Genomic DNA, 22,011 nt, shown 5'->3' with positions numbered 1-22,011 from the left:
GACTGTAAGGTGACATGTCTGTTGTATAGTGACCTTAAGGTGACATGTCTGTGGTACAGTGGCTGTAAGGTGACATGACTCTGGTACAGTGACCGTAAGGTGACATGTCTGTGGTACAGTGACCGTAAGGTGACATGACTGTGGTACAGTGACTGTAAGGTGACATGTCTGTGGTACAGTGACCGTAAGGTGACATGTCTGTGGTACAGTGACCGTAAGGTGACACGTCTCTGGTACAGTGACCGTAAGGTGACATGACTGTGGTATAGTGACTGTAAGGTGACATGTCTGTGGTATAGTGACTGTAAGGTGACATGTCTGTGGCACAGTGACTGTAAGGTGACATGTCTGTGGTACAGTGGCTGTAAGGTGACATGTCTGTGGTACAGTGACTGTAAGGTGACATGTCTGTTGTATAGTGACCTTAAGGTGACATGACTGTGGTACAGTGACCGTAAGGTGACATGTCTGTGGTACAGTGACTGTAAGGTGACAGGTCTGTGGTACAGTGACCGTAAGGTGACATGTCTGTGGTATAGTGACCGTAAGGTGACATGTCTGTGGTACAGTGACCGTAAGGTGACATGTCTGTGGTACAGTGACCGTAAGGTGACATGTCTGTGGTACAGTGACTGTAAGGTGACATGTCTGTGGTACAGTGACCGTAAGGTGACATGTCTGTGGTACAGTGACTGTAAGGTGACATGACTGTGGTACAGTGACTGTAAGGTGACATGTCTGTGGTACAGTGACTGTAAGGTGACATGTCTGTGGTACAGTGACTGTAAGGTGACATGTCTGTGGTACAGTGACCGTAAGGTGACATGACTGTGGTACAGTGACTGTAAGGTGGCATGTCTGTGGTACAGTGACCGTAAGGTGACATGTCTGTGGTACAGTGACTGTAAGGTGACATGTCTGTTGTATAGTGACCTTAAGGTGACATGTCTGTGGTACAGTGGCTGTAAGGTGACATGACTCTGGTACAGTGACCGTAAGGTGACATGTCTGTGGTACAGTGACCGTAAGGTGACATGACTGTGGTACAGTGACTGTAAGGTGACATGTCTGTGGTACAGTGACCGTAAGGTGACACGTCTCTGGTACAGTGACCGTAAGGTGACATGACTGTGGTATAGTGACTGTAAGGTGACATGTCTGTGGTATAGTGACTGTAAGGTGACATGTCTGTGGCACAGTGACTGTAAGGTGACATGTCTGTGGTACAGTGGCTGTAAGGTGACATGTCTGTGGTACAGTGACTGTAAGGTGACATGTCTGTTGTATAGTGACCTTAAGGTGACATGACTGTGGTACAGTGACCGTAAGGTGACATGTCTGTGGTACAGTGACTGTAAGGTGACATGTCTGTGGTACAGTGACCGTAAGGTGACATGTCTGTGGTACAGTGACTGTAAGGTGACAGGTCTGTGGTACAGTGACCGTAAGGTGACATGTCTGTGGTATAGTGACCGTAAGGTGACATGTCTGTGGTACAGTGACCGTAAGGTGACATGTCTGTGGTACAGTGACCGTAAGGTGACATGTCTGTGGTACAGTGACTGTAAGGTGACATGTCTGTGGTACAGTGACCGTAAGGTGACATGTCTGTGGTACAGTGACTGTAAGGTGACATGTCTGTGGTACAGTGACTGTAAGGTGACATGTCTGTGGTACAGTGACTGTAAGGTGACATGTCTGTGGTATAGTGACTGTAAGGTGACATGTCTGTGGTACAGTGACTGTAAGGTGACATGTCTGTGGTACAGTGACTGTAAGGTGACATGTCTGTGGTACAGTGACTGTAAGGTGACATGTCTGTGGTACAGTGACTGTAAGGTGACATGACTGTGGTACAGTGACTGTAAGGTGACATGTCTGTGGTACAGTGACTGTAAGGTGACATGTCTGTGGTACAGTGACTGTAAGGTGACATGTCTGTGGTACAGTGACCGTAAGGTGACATGACTGTGGTACAGTGACGGTAAGGTGGCATGTCTGTGGTACAGTGACCGTAAGGTGACATGTCTGTGGTACAGTGACTGTAAGGTGACATGTCTGTTGTATAGTGACCTTAAGGTGACAAGTCTGTGGTACAGTGACCGTAAGGTGACATGTCTGTGGTACAGTGACTGTAAGGTGACATGTCTGTGGTACAGTGACCGTAAGGTGACATGTCTCTGGTACAGTGACCGTAAGGTGACATGACTGTGGTACAGTGACTGTAAGGTGACATGTCTGTGGTAGAGTGACTGTAAGGTGACATGTCTGTGGCACAGTGACTGTAAGGTGACATGTCTGTGGTACAGTGACTGTAAGGTGACATGTCTGTGGTACAGTGACCGTAAGGTGACATGACTGTGGTACAGTGACTGTAAGGTGGCATGTCTGTGGTACAGTGACCGTAAGGTGACATGTCTGTGGTACAGTGACTGTAAGGTGACATGTCTGTTGTATAGTGACCTTAAGGTGACATGTCTGTGGTACAGTGGCTGTAAGGTGACATGACTCTGGTACAGTGACCGTAAGGTGACATGTCTGTGGTACAGTGACCGTAAGGTGACATGACTGTGGTACAGTGACTGTAAGGTGACATGTCTGTGGTACAGTGACCGTAAGGTGACATGTCTGTGGTACAGTGACCGTAAGGTGACACGTCTCTGGTACAGTGACCGTAAGGTGACATGACTGTGGTACAGTGACTGTAAGGTGACATGTCTGTGGTATAGTGACTGTAAGGTGACATGTCTGTGGCACAGTGACTGTAAGGTGACATGTCTGTGGTACAGTGGCTGTAAGGTGACATGTCTGTGGTACAGTGACTGTAAGGTGACATGTCTGTTGTATAGTGACCTTAAGGTGACATGACTGTGGTACAGTGACCGTAAGGTGACATGTCTGTGGTACAGTGACTGTAAGGTGACATGTCTGTGGTACAGTGACCGTAAGGTGACATGTCTGTGGTACAGTGACTGTAAGGTGACAGGTCTGTGGTACAGTGACCGTAAGGTGACATGTCTGTGGTACAGTGACCGTAAGGTGACATGTCTGTGGTACAGTGACCGTAAGGTGACATGTCTGTGGTACAGTGACTGTAAGGTGACATGTCTGTGGTACAGTGACCGTAAGGTGACATGTCTGTGGTACAGTGACTGTAAGGTGACATGTCTGTGGTACAGTGACTGTAAGGTGACATGTCTGTGGTACAGTGACTGTAAGGTGACATGACTGTGGTACAGTGACTGTAAGGTGACATGTCTGTGGTACAGTGACTGTAAGGTGACATGTCTGTGGTACAGTGACCGTAAGGTGACATGACTGTGGTACAGTGACTGTAAGGTGGCATGTCTGTGGTACAGTGACCGTAAGGTGACATGTCTGTGGTACAGTGACTGTAAGGTGACATGTCTGTTGTATAGTGACCTTAAGGTGACATGTCTGTGGTACAGTGGCTGTAAGGTGACATGACTCTGGTACAGTGACCGTAAGGTGACATGTCTGTGGTACAGTGACCGTAAGGTGACATGACTGTGGTACAGTGACTGTAAGGTGACATGTCTGTGGTACAGTGACCGTAAGGTGACATGTCTGTGGTAAAGTGACCGTAAGGTGACACGTCTCTGGTACAGTGACCGTAAGGTGACATGACTGTGGTATAGTGACTGTAAGGTGACATGTCTGTGGTATAGTGACTGTAAGGTGACATGTCTGTGGCACAGTGACTGTAAGGTGACATGTCTGTGGTACAGTGGCTGTAAGGTGACATGTCTGTGGTACAGTGACTGTAAGGTGACATGTCTGTTGTATAGTGACCTTAAGGTGACATGACTGTGGTACAGTGACCGTAAGGTGACATGTCTGTGGTACAGTGACTGTAAGGTGACATGTCTGTGGTACAGTGACCGTAAGGTGACATGTCTGTGGTACAGTGACTGTAAGGTGACAGGTCTGTGGTACAGTGACCGTAAGGTGACATGTCTGTGGTATAGTGACCGTAAGGTGACATGTCTGTGGTACAGTGACCGTAAGGTGACATGTCTGTGGTACAGTGACCGTAAGGTGACATGTCTGTGGTACAGTGACCGTAAGGTGACATGTCTGTGGTACAGTGACTGTAAGGTGACATGTCTGTGGTATAGTGACTGTAAGGTGACATGTCTGTGGTACAGTGACTGTAAGGTGACATGTCTGTGGTACAGTGACTGTAAGGTGACATGTCTGTGGTACAGTGACTGTAAGGTGACATGACTGTGGTACAGTGACTGTAAGGTGACATGTCTGTGGTACAGTGACTGTAAGGTGACATGTCTGTGGTACAGTGACCGTAAGGTGACATGTCTGTGGTACAGTGACCGTAAGGTGACATGACTGTGGTACAGTGACTGTAAGGTGGCATGTCTGTGGTACAGTGACCGTAAGGTGACATGTCTGTGGTACAGTGACTGTAAGGTGACATGTCTGTTGTATAGTGACCTTAAGGTGACATGTCTGTGGTACAGTGGCTGTAAGGTGACATGACTCTGGTACAGTGACCGTAAGGTGACATGTCTGTGGTACAGTGACCGTAAGGTGACATGACTGTGGTACAGTGACTGTAAGGTGACATGTCTGTGGTACAGTGACCGTAAGGTGACATGTCTGTGGTACAGTGACCGTAAGGTGACACGTCTCTGGTACAGTGACCGTAAGGTGACATGACTGTGGTATAGTGACTGTAAGGTGACATGTCTGTGGTATAGTGACTGTAAGGTGACATGTCTGTGGCACAGTGACTGTAAGGTGACATGTCTGTGGTACAGTGGCTGTAAGGTGACATGTCTGTGGTACAGTGACTGTAAGGTGACATGTCTGTTGTATAGTGACCTTAAGGTGACATGACTGTGGTACAGTGACCGTAAGGTGACATGTCTGTGGTACAGTGACTGTAAGGTGACATGTCTGTGGTACAGTGACCGTAAGGTGACATGTCTGTGGTACAGTGACTGTAAGGTGACAGGTCTGTGGTACAGTGACCGTAAGGTGACATGTCTGTGGTACAGTGACCGTAAGGTGACATGTCTGTGGTACAGTGACCGTAAGGTGACATGTCTGTGGTACAGTGACTGTAAGGTGACATGTCTGTGGTACAGTGACCGTAAGGTGACATGTCTGTGGTACAGTGACTGTAAGGTGACATGTCTGTGGTACAGTGACTGTAAGGTGACATGTCTGTGGTACAGTGACTGTAAGGTGACATGACTGTGGTACAGTGACTGTAAGGTGACATGTCTGTGGTACAGTGACTGTAAGGTGACATGTCTGTGGTACAGTGACCGTAAGGTGACATGACTGTGGTACAGTGACTGTAAGGTGGCATGTCTGTGGTACAGTGACCGTAAGGTGACATGTCTGTGGTACAGTGACTGTAAGGTGACATGTCTGTTGTATAGTGACCTTAAGGTGACATGTCTGTGGTACAGTGGCTGTAAGGTGACATGACTCTGGTACAGTGACCGTAAGGTGACATGTCTGTGGTACAGTGACCGTAAGGTGACATGACTGTGGTACAGTGACTGTAAGGTGACATGTCTGTGGTACAGTGACCGTAAGGTGACATGTCTGTGGTAAAGTGACCGTAAGGTGACACGTCTCTGGTACAGTGACCGTAAGGTGACATGACTGTGGTATAGTGACTGTAAGGTGACATGTCTGTGGTATAGTGACTGTAAGGTGACATGTCTGTGGCACAGTGACTGTAAGGTGACATGTCTGTGGTACAGTGGCTGTAAGGTGACATGTCTGTGGTACAGTGACTGTAAGGTGACATGTCTGTTGTATAGTGACCTTAAGGTGACATGACTGTGGTACAGTGACCGTAAGGTGACATGTCTGTGGTACAGTGACTGTAAGGTGACATGTCTGTGGTACAGTGACCGTAAGGTGACATGTCTGTGGTACAGTGACTGTAAGGTGACAGGTCTGTGGTACAGTGACCGTAAGGTGACATGTCTGTGGTATAGTGACCGTAAGGTGACATGTCTGTGGTACAGTGACCGTAAGGTGACATGTCTGTGGTACAGTAACCGTAAGGTGACATGTCTGTGGTACAGTGACCGTAAGGTGACATGTCTGTGGTACAGTGACTGTAAGGTGACATGTCTGTGGTATAGTGACTGTAAGGTGACATGTCTGTGGTACAGTGACTGTAAGGTGACATGTCTGTGGTACAGTGACTGTAAGGTGACATGTCTGTGGTACAGTGACTGTAAGGTGACATGACTGTGGTACAGTGACTGTAAGGTGACATGTCTGTGGTACAGTGACTGTAAGGTGACATGTCTGTGGTACAGTGACTGTAAGGTGACATGTCTGTGGTACAGTGACCGTAAGGTGACATGACTGTGGTACAGTGACTGTAAGGTGGCATGTCTGTGGTACAGTGACCGTAAGGTGACATGTCTGTGGTACAGTGACTGTAAGGTGACATGTCTGTTGTATAGTGACCTTAAGGTGACATGTCTGTGGTACAGTGGCTGTAAGGTGACATGACTCTGGTACAGTGACCGTAAGGTGACATGTCTGTGGTACAATGACCGTAAGGTGACATGACTGTGGTACAGTGACTGTAAGGTGACATGTCTGTGGTACAGTGACCGTAAGGTGACATGTCTGTGGTACAGTGACCGTAAGGTGACACGTCTCTGGTACAGTGACCGTAAGGTGACATGACTGTGGTATAGTGACTGTAAGGTGACATGTCTGTGGTATAGTGACTGTAAGGTGACATGTCTGTGGCACAGTGACTGTAAGGTGACATGTCTGTGGTACAGTGGCTGTAAGGTGACATGTCTGTGGTACAGTGACTGTAAGGTGACATGTCTGTTGTATAGTGACCTTAAGGTGACATGACTGTGGTACAGTGACCGTAAGGTGACATGTCTGTGGTACAGTGACTGTAAGGTGACATGTCTTTGGTACAGTGACCGTAAGGTGACATGTCTGTGGTACAGTGACTGTAAGGTGACAGGTCTGTGGTACAGTGACCGTAAGGTGACATGTCTGTGGTATAGTGACCGTAAGGTGACAAGTCTGTGGTACAGTGACCGTAAGGTGACATGTCTGTGGTACAGTGACCGTAAGGTGACATGTCTGTGGTACAGTGACTGTAAGGTGACATGTCTGTGGTACAGTGACCGTAAGGTGACATGTCTGTGGTACAGTGACTGTAAGGTGACATGTCTGTGGTACAGTGACTGTAAGGTGACATGTCTGTGGTACAGTGACTGTAAGGTGACATGTCTGTGGCACAGTGACTGTAAGGTGACGACTGTGGTACAGTGACCGTAAGGTGACATGTCTGTGGTACAGTGACCGTAAGGTGACATGTCTGTGGTACAGTGACCGTAAGGTGACATGTCTGTGGTACAGTGACTGTAAGGTGACATGTCTGTGGTACAGTGACTGTAAGGTGACATGTCTGTGGTACAGTGACCGTAAGGTGACATGTCTGTGGCACAGTGACTGTAAGGTGACATGACTGTGGTACAGTGACCGTAAGGTGACATGTCTGTGGCACAGTGACTGTAAGGTGACATGTCTGTGGTACAGTGACCATAAGGTGACATGTCTGTGGTACAGTGACTGTAAGGTGACATGTCTGTGGTACAGTGACTGTAACGTGACATGTCTGTGGTACAGTGACTGTAAGGTGACATGACTGTGGTACAGTGACCGTAAGGTGACATGTCTGTGGTACAGTGACAGTAAGGTGACATGTCTGTGGCACAGTGACTGTAAGGTGACATGTCTGTGGCACAGTGACTGTAAGGTGACATGACTGTGGTACAGTGACCGTAAGGTGACATGTCTGTGGTACAGTGACCGTAAGGTGACATGTCTGTGGTACAGTGACCGTAAGGTGACATGTCTGTGGTACAGTGGCTGTAAGGTGACATGTCTGTGGTACAGTGACTGTAAGGTGACATGTCTGTGGTACAGTGACCGTAAGGTGACATGTCTGTGGTACAGTGACCGTAAGGTGACATGTCTGTGGTACAGTGGCTGTAAGGTGACATGTCTGTGGTACAGTGACCGTAAGGTGACATGTCTGTGGTACAGTGACCGTAAGGTGACATGTCTGTGGTACAGTGACCGTAAGGTGACATGTCTGTGGTACAGTGGCTGTAAGGTGACATGTCTGTGGTACAGTGACTGTAAGGTGACATGACTGTGGTACAGTGACCGTAAGGTGACATGTCTGTGGCACAGTGACTGTAAGGTGACATGTCTGTGGTACAGTGACCATAAGGTGACATGTCTGTGGTACAGTGACTGTAAGGTGACATGTCTGTGGTACAGTGACTGTAACGTGACATGTCTGTGGTACAGTGACTGTAAGGTGACATGTCTGTGGTACAGTGACTGTAACGTGACATGTCTGTGGTACAGTGACTGTAAGGTGACATGACTGTGGTACAGTGACTGTAAGGTGACATGTCTGTGGTACAGTGACAGTAAGGTGACATGTCTGTGGCACAGTGACTGTAAGGTGACATGTCTGTGGCACAGTGACTGTAAGGTGACATGACTGTGGTACAGTGACCGTAAGGTGACATGTCTGTGGTACAGTGACCGTAAGGTGACATGTCTGTGGTACAGTGACCGTAAGGTGACATGTCTGTGGTACAGTGGCTGTAAGGTGACATGTCTGTGGTACAGTGACTGTAAGGTGACATGTCTGTGGTACAGTGACCGTAAGGTGACATGTCTGTGGTACAGTGACCGTAAGGTGACATGTCTGTGGTACAGTGGCTGTAAGGTGACATGTCTGTGGTACAGTGACCGTAAGGTGACATGTCTGTGGTACAGTGACCGTAAGGTGACATGTCTGTGGTACAGTGACCGTAAGGTGACATGTCTGTGGTACAGTGGCTGTAAGGTGACATGTCTGTGGTACAGTGACTGTAAGGTGACATGTCTGTGGTACAGTGACCGTAAGGTGACATGTCTGTGGTACAGTGACTGTAAGGTGACATGTCTGTGGTACAGTGACTGTAAGGTGACATGTGTGTGGTACAGTGACTGTAAGGTGACATGTCTGTGGTACAGTGACTGTAAGGTGAAATGTCTGTTGTATAGTGACCGCAAGGTGACACGTCTGTGGTACAGTGACCGTAAGGTGACATGACTGTGATACAGTGGCTGTAAGGTGACATGTCTGTGGCACAGTGACCGTAAGGTGACATGTCTGTGGTACAGTGACTGTAAGGTGACATGTCTGTTGTACAGTGACCGTAAGGTGACATGTCTGTGGTACAGTGACTGTAAGGTGATATGTCTGTGGTACAGTGACTGTAAGGTGACATGTCTGCTGTATAGTGACCTTAAGGTGACATGTCTGTGGTACAGTGACTGTAAGGTGACATGTCTGTGGTACAGTGACCGTAAGGTGACATGACTGTGGTACAGTGACCGTAAGGTGACATGACTGTGGTACAGTGACTGTAAGGTGACATGTCTGTGGTATAGTGACTGTAAGGTGACATGTCTGTGGTACAGTGACTGTAAGGTGACATGTCTGTGGTACAGTGACCGTAAGGTGACATGTCTGTGGTACAGTGACCGTAAGGTGACATGTGTGTGGTACAGTGACCGTAAGGTGACATGTCTGTGGTACAGTGACCGTAAGGTGACATGTCTGTGGTACAGTGACCGTAAGGTGACATGTCTGTGGTACAGTGACTGTAAGGTGACATGTCTGTGGTACAGTGACTGTAAGGTGACATGTCTGTGGTACAGTGACTGTAAGGTGACATGTCTGTGGTACAGTGACCGTAAGGTGACATGTCTGTGGTACAGTGACCGTAAGGTGACATGTCTGTGGTACAGTGACTGTAAGGTGACATGTCTGTGGTACAGTGACTGTAAGGTGACATGTCTGTGGTATAGTGACTGTAAGGTGACATGTCTGTGGTACAGTGACTGTAAGGTGACATGTCTGTGGTACAGTGACTGTAAGGTGACATGTCTGTGGTACAGTGACTGTAAGGTGACATGTCTGTGGTACAGTGACCGTAAGGTGACATGTCTGTGGTACAGTGACCGTAAGGTGACATGACTGTGGTACAGTGACTGTAAGGTGACATGTCTGTGGTACAGTGACTGTAAGGTGACATGTCTGTGGTACAGTGACTGTAAGGTGACATGACTGTGGTACAGTGACTGTAAGGTGGCATGTCTGTGGTACAGTGACTGTAAGGTGACATGTCTGTTGTATAGTGACCTTAAGGTGACATGTCTGTGGTACAGTGGCTGTAAGGTGACATGACTCTGGTACAGTGACCGTAAGGTGACATGTCTGTGGTACAGTGACCGTAAGGTGACATGTCTGTGGTACAGTGACCGTAAGGTGACATGACTGTGGTACAGTGACTGTAAGGTGACATGTCTGTGGTACAGTGACCGTAAGGTGACATGTCTGTGGTATAGTGACTGTAAGGTGACATGTCTGTGGTACAGTGACTGTAAGGTGACATGTCTGTGGTACAGTGACTGTAAGGTGACATGTCTGTGGTACAGTGACTGTAAGGTGACATGTCTGTGGTACAGTGACCGTAAGGTGACATGTCTGTGGTACAGTGACCGTAAGGTGACATGACTGTGGTACAGTGACTGTAAGGTGACATGTCTGTGGTACAGTGACCGTAAGGTGACATGTCTGTGGTATAGTGACTGTAAGGTGACATGTCTGTGGTACAGTGACTGTAAGGTGACATGTCTGTGGTACAGTGACTGTAAGGTGACATGTCTGTGGTACAGTGACTGTAAGGTGACATGTCTGTTGTATAGTGACCGCAAGGTGACATGTCTGTGGTACAGTGACTGTAAGGTGACACGTCTGTGGTACAGTGACCGTAAGGTGACATGTCTGTGGCACAGTGACCGTAAGGTGACATGTCTGTGGTACAGTGACTGTAAGGTGACACGTCTGTGATACAGTGACCGTAAGGTGACATGTCTGTGGCACAGTGACCGTAAGGTGACACGTCTGTGGTACAGTGACCGTAAGGTGACATGTCTGTGGCACAGTGACCGTAAGGTGACATGTCTTTGGTACAGTGACTGTAAGGTGACACGTCTCTGGTATAGTGACTGTAAGGTGACACGTCTCTGGTACAGTGACCGTAAGGTGACACGTTTGTGGTACAGTGTAAAAACTTTGAACCAGGTAGGATGCAGACAAGGGTGAGGCTGGAGTGGCTTCCTGTGTTTTGACAGACAGTATATAATAGTTGGGGCAAGGGCGGCAGGTCAGCACTCAGTGAGCCTGTACCCAGGCTACTCTCTCCTTCATGTTTGGGACTCCCAACTGCCAAAGCAGCACCAACCTCACTCCCCTCCACAACCACAATTTACTGACTACTGCTTCCCTCACCAGTTACAGAAGAATAAGTCGTAATGACAATGAAATAAGAAAGCATCACCTGGCCATCGGCTTTACAGGGCACTCATGTAAGTGAGCAGAATGTGAGCCCCCCCCCCTCCCCCCCCATCCCAGCAACTGTCACATGCCACTCTAAGATATCCACTCTTGATAAGTCCTTCACAGTCATTGGCTATCTTTTCCTGGTGCCTGAGGCTGACTGACACAACATAGCCGACCACTACCAGAGGAAGTCCTGTACGTTCATTGGCTATATTTTCCTGGCGCTCAGGCTGGCTGACACAGCATGGCCAACCATTAACAGAGGGTGTCCTGCACATTCATTGGCAATCTTCTCCTGGTGCCTCAGGCTGGCTGACACAACATGGCCGACCACTTACAGAGGAAGTCCTGCACAGTCATTGGCTATCTTCTCCTGGTGCCTCTAGCTGACTGACACAACATGGCCAACCACTAACAGAGGAAGTCATGCACATTCATTGGCTACATTCTTATTGTGCCTCTGGCTGACTGAGACAACATGGCCGACCACTAACAGAGGAATTCCTGCACAGTCATTGACTATCTTTTTCTGGTGCCTCAGGCTGACTGAGACAACATGGCCGACCACTAACATAGGAAGTCCTGCACATTCATTGGCTATCTTCTTCTGGTGCCTCAGGCTGACTGATGCAACATGGCCGACCACTAACAGTGGAAGTCCCCTGCACAGTCATTAGCTATGTTCTCCTGGTGCCTCAGGATGACTGACACAACATGGCCGACCACTAACATAGGAAGTCATGCACATTCATTGGCTATCTTCTCCTGGTGCCTCTGGCTGACTAACACAACATGGCTGACCACTAACAGAGGAAGTCCTGCGCAGTCATTGGTTATCTTCTCCTGGTGCCTTTGGCTGACTGACACAACATGGCGACCACTAACAGGGGAAGTCCTGCGCAGACATTGGCTATCTTCTCCTGGTGCCTCTGGCTGACTGACACAACATGGCCGACCACTAACAAAGGAAGTCCTGCATAGTCATTGGCTATCTTCTCTTGGTGCCTCTGGCTGACTGACACCACATGATCGACCACTAAAACTGTAAGTCCTACACATTAATTGGCTACCTTCTTCTTGTGCCTCTGGCTAACTGATACAACATAGCCGACCACTAACAGGGGAAGTCCTGCACATTCATTAGCTATCTTCTCCTGGTGCCTCAGGATGACTGACACAACATGGCCGACCACTAACAGAGGATGTCCTACACAGTCATTGGCTATTTTCTCCTGGTGCCTCAGGATGACTGACACAACATGGCCAACCACTAACAGAGGACGTCCTGCACAGTCATTGGCTATCTTCTCCTGGTGCCTCAGGATGACTGACACAACATGGCTTACCACTAACAGAGGATGTCCTGCACAGTCATTGGCTATCTTCTCCTGGTGCCTCAGGCTGACTGACACAATATGGCCGACCACTAACATAGGAAGTCCTGCACATTCATTGGATATCTTCTCCTGGTGCCTCAGGATGACTGACACAACATGGCCGACCACTAACAGAGAAAGTCCTGCACAGTCATTGGCTATCTTCAACCTCACTCCCCTCCACAACCACAATTTACTGACTACTGCTTCCCTCACCAGTTACAGAAGAATAAGTCGTAATGACAATAAAATAAGAAAGCATCACCTGGCCATCGGCTTTACAGGGCACTCATGTAAGTGAGCAGAATGTGAGACCCCCCCCCCATCCCAGCAACTGTCACATGCCACTCTAAGATATCCACTCTTGATAAGTCCTTCACAGTCATTGGCTGTCTTCTCCTGGTGCCTGAGGCTGACTGACACAACATAGCCGACCACTACCAGAGGAAGTCCTGTATGTTCATTGGCTATATTTTCCTGGCGCCTCAGGCTGGCTGACACAGCATGGCCAACCATTAACAGAGGGTGTCCTGCACATTCATTGGCTATCTTCTCCTGGTGCCTCAGGCTGGCTGACACAACATGGCCGACCACTTACAGAGGAAGTCCTGCACAGTCATTGGCTATCTTCTCCTGGTGCCTCTAGCTGACTGACACAACATGGCCAACCACTAACAGAGGAAGTCATGCACATTCATTGGCTACATTCTGATTGTGCCTCTGGCTGACTGAGACAACATGGCCGACCACTAACAGAGGAATTCCTGCACAGTCATTGACTATATTTTTCTGGTGCCTCAGGCTGACTGAGACAACATGGCCGACCCCTAACATAGGAAGTCATGCACATTCATTGGCTATCTTCTTCTGGTGCCTCAGGCTGACTGATGCAACATGGCCGACCACTAACAGTGGAAGTCCCCTGCACAGTCATTAGCTATGTTCTCCTGGTGCCTCAGGATGACTGACACAACATGGCCGACCACTAACAGAGAAAGTCCTGCACAGTCATTGGCTATCTTCTCCTGGTGCCTCTGGCTGACTGACACAACATGGCCGACCATTAACATAGGAAGTCATGCACATTCATTGGCTATCTTCTCCTGGTGCCTCTGGCTGACTGACACAACATGGCTGACAACTAACAGAGGAAGTCCTGCGCAGTCATTGGCTATCTTCTCCTGGTGCCTTTGGCTGACTGACACAACATGGCGACCACTAACAGGGGAACTCCTGCGCAGTCATTGGCTGTCTTCTCCTGGTGCCTCTGGCTGACTGACACAACATGGCCGACCACTAACAAAGGAAGTCCTGCATAGTCATTGGCTATCTTCTCTTGGTGCCTCTGGCTGACTGACACCACATGATCAACCACTAAAACTGTAAGTCCTACACATTAATTGGCTACCTTCTTCTTGTGCCTCTGGCTAACTGATACAACATGGCCGACCACTAACAGGGGAAGTCCTGCACATTCATTAGCTATCTTCTCCTGGTGCCTCAGGATGACTGACACAACATGGCCGACCACTAACAGAGGATGTCCTACACAGTCATTGGCTATTTTCTCCTGGTGCCTCAGGATGACTGACACAACATGGCCAACCACTAACAGAGGACGTCCTGCACAGTCATTGGCTATCTTCTCCTGGTGCCTCAGGATGACTGACACAATATGGCCGACCACTAACATAGGAAGTCCTGCACATTCATTGGATATCTTCTCCTGGTGCCTCAGGATGACTGACACAACATGGCCGACCACTGAAAGAGTAAGTCCTACACATTCATTGGCTACCTTCTTCTGGTGCCTCAGGATAACTGACACAACATGGCCGACCACTAACAGAGGAAGTCCTGCACAGTCATTGGCTATCTTCTCCTGGTGCCTGTGGCTGACTGAAAGCACATGGCCGACCACTGAAAGAGTAAGTCCTACACATTTATTGGCTACCTTCTTCTTGTGCCTCGGCTGACAGACACAACATGGCCGACCACTAACAGAGGAAGTCCTGCACATTCATTGGCTATCTTCATCTGGTGCCTTTGGCTGACTGATTGCCATAATAACCCTGGGTTAAAGTAGCTGTTGGAGAAGCTAGAGATACCTACCTATCCAGTAACATTTAGGAATAGAGAAACGTTGCATTATAAAAGCACATATACAGCCGTCCGTACATATGGTAATTGCGGGGGTGCTGGTGACAGGAGGTGCCCTGCAGACATATGTGAGAACACTGCATCCCAGAGGATGCAGCCCTTAGGCTATGATATCCTAACTCCATCTATAGATGGAGCTAAGTACATCCAATGGCATAGTAGCACCAATGGGAATACTGGGCTATGGGTGATAACGATGCATTTGTTTATATAATCATTATGAAGATATATAAAAATATTGGTCACAAAAAGCATAATTGGAACAGACAGGGATAAGGAGGACAGAGGTCCACTCTGCAGGAGAGCGTATCTGACCAGTACAATGGGCCTAATTCTTTCATTCATTGACAGGTAGAGACGTTCGTGGGGTGGGTGGGGACAACGACGCAGGTAAAACGAAGGGCGGGTCAACTCCAGTTTTGGGGGTGGCTGTGCAGGCAGGGGGGCATCTCTAATTCAGCGATAGCAATTGAATTTCAGTCACATCGCTGGCGAGCATTTCTGTGCTGGAGGTCTTGCCCTGTACGGGCCGTCCTCAGCATGCCATCCAAGCAGTTGCAGTTGTGCTAAATTAGCAAATTTGCAACTGATGCTGAATTAGGCCCATGGTTCAGATCACCTCAGACGTCTGCAGTGTCCCGGGAGCCTGATGCTGAATTAGGCCCATGGTTCAGATCACCTCAGACGTCTGCAGTGTACCGGGAGCCTGATGCTGAATTAGGCTCATGGTTCAGATCACCTCAGACGTCTGCAGTGTCCCGGGAGCCTGATGCTGAATTAGGCCCAGAGTTCAGATCACCTCAGACGTCTGTAGTGTCCCGGGAGCCTGATGCTGAATTAGGCTCATGGTTCAGATCACCTCAGACGTCTGCAGTGTCCCGGGAGCTCTGATGCTGAATTAGGCCCATGGTTCAGATCACCTCAGACGTCTGCAGTGTCCCGGGAGCCTGATGCTGAATTAGGCCCATGGTTCAGATCACCTCAGACGTCTGCAGTGTCCCGGGAGCCTGATGCTGAATTAGGCCCATGGTTCAGATCACCTCAGACGTCTGCAGTGTCCCGGGAGCCTGATGCTGAATTAGGCCCATGGTTCAGATCACCTCAGACGTCTGCAGTGTACCGGGAGCCTGATGCTGAATTAGGCCCATGGTTCAGATCACCTCAGACGTCTGCAGTGTCCCTGGAGATCTGATGCTGAATTAGGCCCATGGTTCAGATCACCTCAGACGTCTGCAGTGTACCGGGAGCTCTGATGCTGAATTAGGCTCATGGTTCAGATCACCTCAGACGTCTGCAGTGTCCCTGGAGATCTGATGCTGAATTAGGCCCATGGTTCAGATCACCTCAGACGTCTGCAGTGTCCCGGGAGCTCTGATGCTGAATTAGGCCCATGGTTCAGATCACCTCAGACGTCTGCAGTGTCCCGGGAGCCTGACGCTGAATTAGGCCCTTGGTTCAGATCACCTCAGACGTCTGCAGTGTCCCGGAGCCTGACGCTGAATTAGGCCCATGGTTCAGATCACCTCAGACGTCTGCAGTGTACCGGGAGCCTGATGCTGAATTAGGCGCATGGTTCAGATCACCTCAGACGTCTGCAGTGTACCGGGAGCCTGATGCTGAATTAGGCCCATGGTTCAGATCACCTCAGACGTCTGCAGTGTCCCGGGAGCCTGATGCTGAATTAGGCTCATGGTTCAGATCACCTCAGACGTCTGCAGTGTACCGGGAGCCTGATGCTGAATTAGGCCCATGGTTCAGATCACCTCAGACGTCTGCAGTGTACCGGGAGCCTGATGCTGAATTAGGCCCATGGTTCAGATCACCTCAGACGTCTGCAGTGTCCCGGGAGCCTGATGCTGAATTAGGCTCATGGTTCAGATCACCTCAGACGTCTGCAGTGTACCGGGAGCCTGATGCTGAATTAGGCCCATGGTTCAGATCACCTCAGACGTCTGCAGTGTACCGGGAGCCTGATGCTGAATTAGGCCCATGGTTCAGATCACCTCAGACGTCTGCAGTGTCCCGGGAGCCTGATGCTGAATTAGGCTCATGGTTCAGATCATCTCAGACGTCTGCAGTGTCCCTGGAGATCTGATGCTGAATTAGGCCCATGGTTCAGATCACCTCAGACGTCTGCAGTGTCCCGGGAGCCTGATGCTGAATTAGGCCCATGGTTCAGATCACCTCAGACGTCTGCAGTGTCCCGGGAGCCTGACGCTGAATTAGGCCCTTGGTTCAGATCACCTCAGACGTCTGCAGTGTCCCGGGAGCCTGATGTTGAATTAGGCCCATGGTTCAGATCACCTCAGACGTCTGCAGTGTACCGGGAGCCTGATGCTGAATTAGGCCCATGGTTCAGATCACCTCAGACGTCTGCAGTGTACCGGGAGCCTGATGCTGAATTAGGCCCATGGTTCAGATCACCTCAGACGTCTGCAGTGTCTCGGGAGCTGTGGTGCGTGTTAGCCTGACTGCTTTATTTTGGGACACAAAGACTCAGCAATGCTGCAGATGGGGCAGGAGGAGGGAACCCGGGTCCTATAACCAGACAGTACAGCAATGGTTCCTGCACGTTACACAGAGACAGAAGGTGACGGCAGATAAGAGGCACTCGGCACATCTAGTCTGCCCCTTTCCCTATCTGTAATGATATCTTCTTTATGCCTATCCCAGGGGTGTATAAATTACTCAACTGTCTCTGATGGGAGGCTATTCCACTTATCCACTACCCTTTCTGTGAAGTTATTTTTCCTCACAACACCCATGAACCTCCCCCCTTCCAGTCTCAGTCCTCGTGGTCTATTACTTCTCTCCCTGTGAGGAATGTCTCCTCCTGTACCGTGGTGATACCCCTGATATATGTGACAGTCTCTATCATGTCCTCGTGTCCTATTACTTCTCTCCCTGTGAGGAATGTCTCCTCCTGTACCGTGGTGATACCCCTGATATATGTGACAGTCTCTCTCATGTCCTCCTGTCCTATTACTTCTCTCCCTGTGAGGAATGTCTCCCCCTGTACCGTGGTGATACCCCTGATATATGTGACAGTCTCTCTCATGTCCTCGTGTCCTATTACTTCTCTCCCTGTGAGGAATGTCTCCCCCTGTACCGTGGTGAGACCCCTGATATATGTGACAGTCTCTATCATGTCCTCGTGTCCTAATACTTCTCTCCCTGTGAGGAATGTCTCCTCCTGTACCGTGGTGATACCCCTGATATATGTGACAGTCTCTATCATGTCCTCGTGTGCTATTACTTCTCTCCCTGTGAGGAATGTCTCCCCCTGTACCGTGGTGATACCCCTGATATATGTGACAGTCTCTCTCATGTCCTCGTGTCCTATTACTTCTCTCCCTGTGAGGAATGTCTCCTCCTGTACCGTGGTGATACCCCTGATATATGTGACAGTCTCTCTCATGTCCTCGTGTCCTAATACTTCTCTCCCTGTGAGGAATGTCTCCCCCTGTACCGTGGTGATACCCCTGATATATGTGACAGTCTCTATCATGTCCTCGTGTCCTATTACTTCTCTCCCTGTGAGGAATGTCTCCTCCTGTACCGTGGTGATACCCCTTATATATGTGACAGTCTCTCTCATGTCCTCGTGTCCTAATACTTCTCTCCCTGTGAGGAATGTCGCCTCCTGTACCGTGGTGATACTCCTGATATATGTGACAGTCTCTCTCATGTCCTCGTGTCCTATTACTTCTCTCCCTGTGAGGAATGTCTCCTCCTGTACCGTGGTGATACCCCTGATATATGTGAGTCTCAATCATGTCCTCGTGTCCTATTACTTCTCTCCCTGTGAGGAATGTCTCCCCCTGTACCGTGGTGATACCCCTGATATATGTGACAGTCTCTCTCATGTCCTCGTGTCCTATTACTTCTCTCCCTGTGAGGAATGTCTCCTCCTGTACCGTGGTGATACCCCTGATATATGTGAGTCTCAATCATGTCCTCGTGTCCTATTACTTCTCTCCCTGTGAGGAATGTCTCCCCCTGTACCGTGGTGATACCCCTGATATATGTGACAGTCTCTATCATGTCCTCGTGTCCTAATACTTCTCTCCCTGTGAGGAATGTCTCCTCCTGTACCGTGGTGATACCCCTGATATATGTGACAGTCTCTATCATGTCCTCGTGTCCTAATACTTCTCTCCCTGTGAGGAATGTCTCCTCCTGTACCGTGGTGATACCCCTGATATATGTGAGTCTCAATCATGTCCTCGTGTCCTATTACTTCTCTCCCTGTGAGGAATGTCTCCCCCTGTACCGTGGTGATACCCCTGATATATGTGACAGTCTCTATCATGTCCTAATACTTCTCTCCCTGTGAGGAATGTCTCTCCCTGTACCGTGGTGATACCCCTGATATATGTGACAGTCTCTATCATGTCCTCGTGTCCTATTACTTCTCTCCCTGTGAGGAATGTCTCCCCCCTGTACCGTGGTGATACCCCTGATATTTGTGACAGTCTCTCTCATGTCCTCGTGGTCTAATACTTCTCTCCCTGTGAGGAATGTCTCCCCCCTGTACCGTGGTGATACCCCTGCTATATGTGACAGTCTCTATCATGTCCTCGTGTCCTATTACTTCTCTCCCTGTGAGGAATGTCTCCTCCTGTATCGTGGTGATACCCCTGATATATGTGACAGTCTCTCTCATGTCCTCGTGTCCTAATACTTCTCTCCCTGTGAGGAATGTCTCCCCCTGTACCGTGGTGATACCCCTGATATATGTGACAGTCTCTATCATGTCCTCGTGTCCTATTACTTCTCTCCCTGTGAGGAATGTCTCCTCCTGTACCGTGGTGATACCCCTGATATATGTGACAGTCTCTCTCATGTCCTCGAGGTCCAATACTTCTCTCCCTGTGAGGAATGTCTCCCCCTGTACCGTGGTGATACCCCTGATATATGTGACAGTCTCTATCATGTCCTCGTGTCCTATTACTTCTCTCCCTGTGAGGAATGTCTCCTCCTGTACCGTGGTGATACTCCTGATATATGTGACAGTCTCTCTCATGTCCTCGTGGTCTATTACTTCTCTCCCTGTGAGGAATGTCTCCCCCTGTACCGTCACCGTGGTGATACCCCTGATATATGTGACAGTCTCTATCATGTCCTCGTGTCCTATTACTTCTCTCCCTGTGAGGAATGTCTCCTCCTGTACCGTGGTGATACCCCTGATATATGTGACAGTCTCTCTCATGTCCTCGTGTCCTATTACTTCACTCCCTGTGAGGAATGTCTCCCCCTGTACCGTGGTGATACCCCTGATATATGTGACAGTCTCTATCATGTCCTCGTGTCCTATTACTTCTCTCCCTGTGAGGAATGTCTCCTCCTGTACCGTGGTGATACCCCTGATATATGTGACAGTCTCTCTCATGTCCTCGTGGTCTAATACTTCTCTCCCTGTGAGGAATGTCTCCCCCTTGTACCGTGGTGATACCCCTGATATATGTGACAGTCTCTCTCATGTCCTCGTGTCCTATTACTTCTCTCCCTGTGAGGAATGTCTCCCCCTGTACCGTGGTGATACCCCTGATATATGTGACAGTCTCTCTCATGTCCTCGTGGTCTAATACTTCTCTCCCTGTGAGGAATGTCTCCTCCTGTACCGTGGTGATACCCCTGATATATGTGACAGTCTCTCTCATGTCCTCGTGTCCTATTACTTCTCTCCCTGTGAGGAATGTCTCCCCCTGTACTGTGGTGATACCGCTGATATATGTGACAGTCTCTATCATGTCCTCGTGTCCTATTACTTCTCTCCCTGTGAGGAATGTCTCCCCCTGTACCGTGGTGATACCCCTGATATATGTGACAGTCTCTATCATGTCCTCGTGTCCTATTACTTCTCTCCCTGTGAGGAATGTCTCCCCTTGTACCGTGGTGAGACCCCTGATATATGTGACAGTCTCTCTCATGTCCTCGTGTCCTATTACTTCTCTCCCTGTGAGGAATGTCTCCTCCTGTACCGTGGTGATACCACTGATATATGTGACAGTCTCTCTCATGTCCTCGTGTGCTATTACTTCTCTCCCTGTGAGGAATGTCTCCCCCTGTACCGTGGTGATACCCCTGATATATGTGAGAGTCTCTCTCATGTCCTCATGTCCTATTACTTCTATCCCTGTGAGGAATGTCTCCCCCTGTACCGTGGTGATACCCCTGATATATGTGACAGTCTCTATCATGTCCTCATGTCCTATTACTTCTATCCCTGTGAGGAATGTCTCCTCCTGTACCATGGTGATACCCCTGATATATGTGACAGTCTCTCTCATGTCCTCATGGTCTTTTACTTCTCTCCCTGTGAGGAATGTCTTCCCCCTGTACCGTGGTGATACCCTGATATATGTGACAGTCTCTATCATGTCCTCGTGTCCTATTACTTCTCTCCCTGTGATGAATGTCTCCTCCTGTACCGTGGTGATACCCCTGATATATGTGACAGTCTCTATCAGGTCCTCGTGTTCTAATACTTCTCTCCCTGTGAGGAATGTCTCCTCCTGTACCGTGGTGATACCCCTGATATATGTGAAAGTCTCTATCATGTCCTCGTGTCCTATTACTTCTCTCCCTGTGAGGAATGTCTCCTCCTGTACTGTGGTGATACCCCTGATATATGTGACAGTCTCTATCATGTCCTAATACTTCTCTCCCTGTGAGGAATGTCTCCCCCTGTACCGTGGTGATACCCCTGATATATGTGACAGTCTCTCTCATGTCCTCATGTCCTATTACTTCTCTCCCTGTGAGGAATGTCTCCCCCCTGTACCGTGGTGATACCCCTGATATATGTGACAGTCTCTCTCATGTCCTCGTGTCCTATTACTTCTCTCCCTGTGAGGAATGTCTCCTCCTGTACCGTGGTGATACCCCTGATATATGTGACAGTCTCTTATCATGTCCTCGTGTCCTAATACTTCTCTCCCTGTGAGGAATGTCTCCCCCTGTACCGTGGTGATACCCCTGATATATGTGACAGTCTCTTATCATGTC

Source organism: Pseudophryne corroboree, chromosome 7 (genome assembly GCF_028390025.1).
Source record: "Pseudophryne corroboree isolate aPseCor3 chromosome 7, aPseCor3.hap2, whole genome shotgun sequence".
In the NCBI taxonomy this organism is placed as follows: domain Eukaryota; kingdom Metazoa; phylum Chordata; class Amphibia; order Anura; family Myobatrachidae; genus Pseudophryne; species Pseudophryne corroboree.
This window is presented reverse-complemented; position numbering follows the sequence as displayed.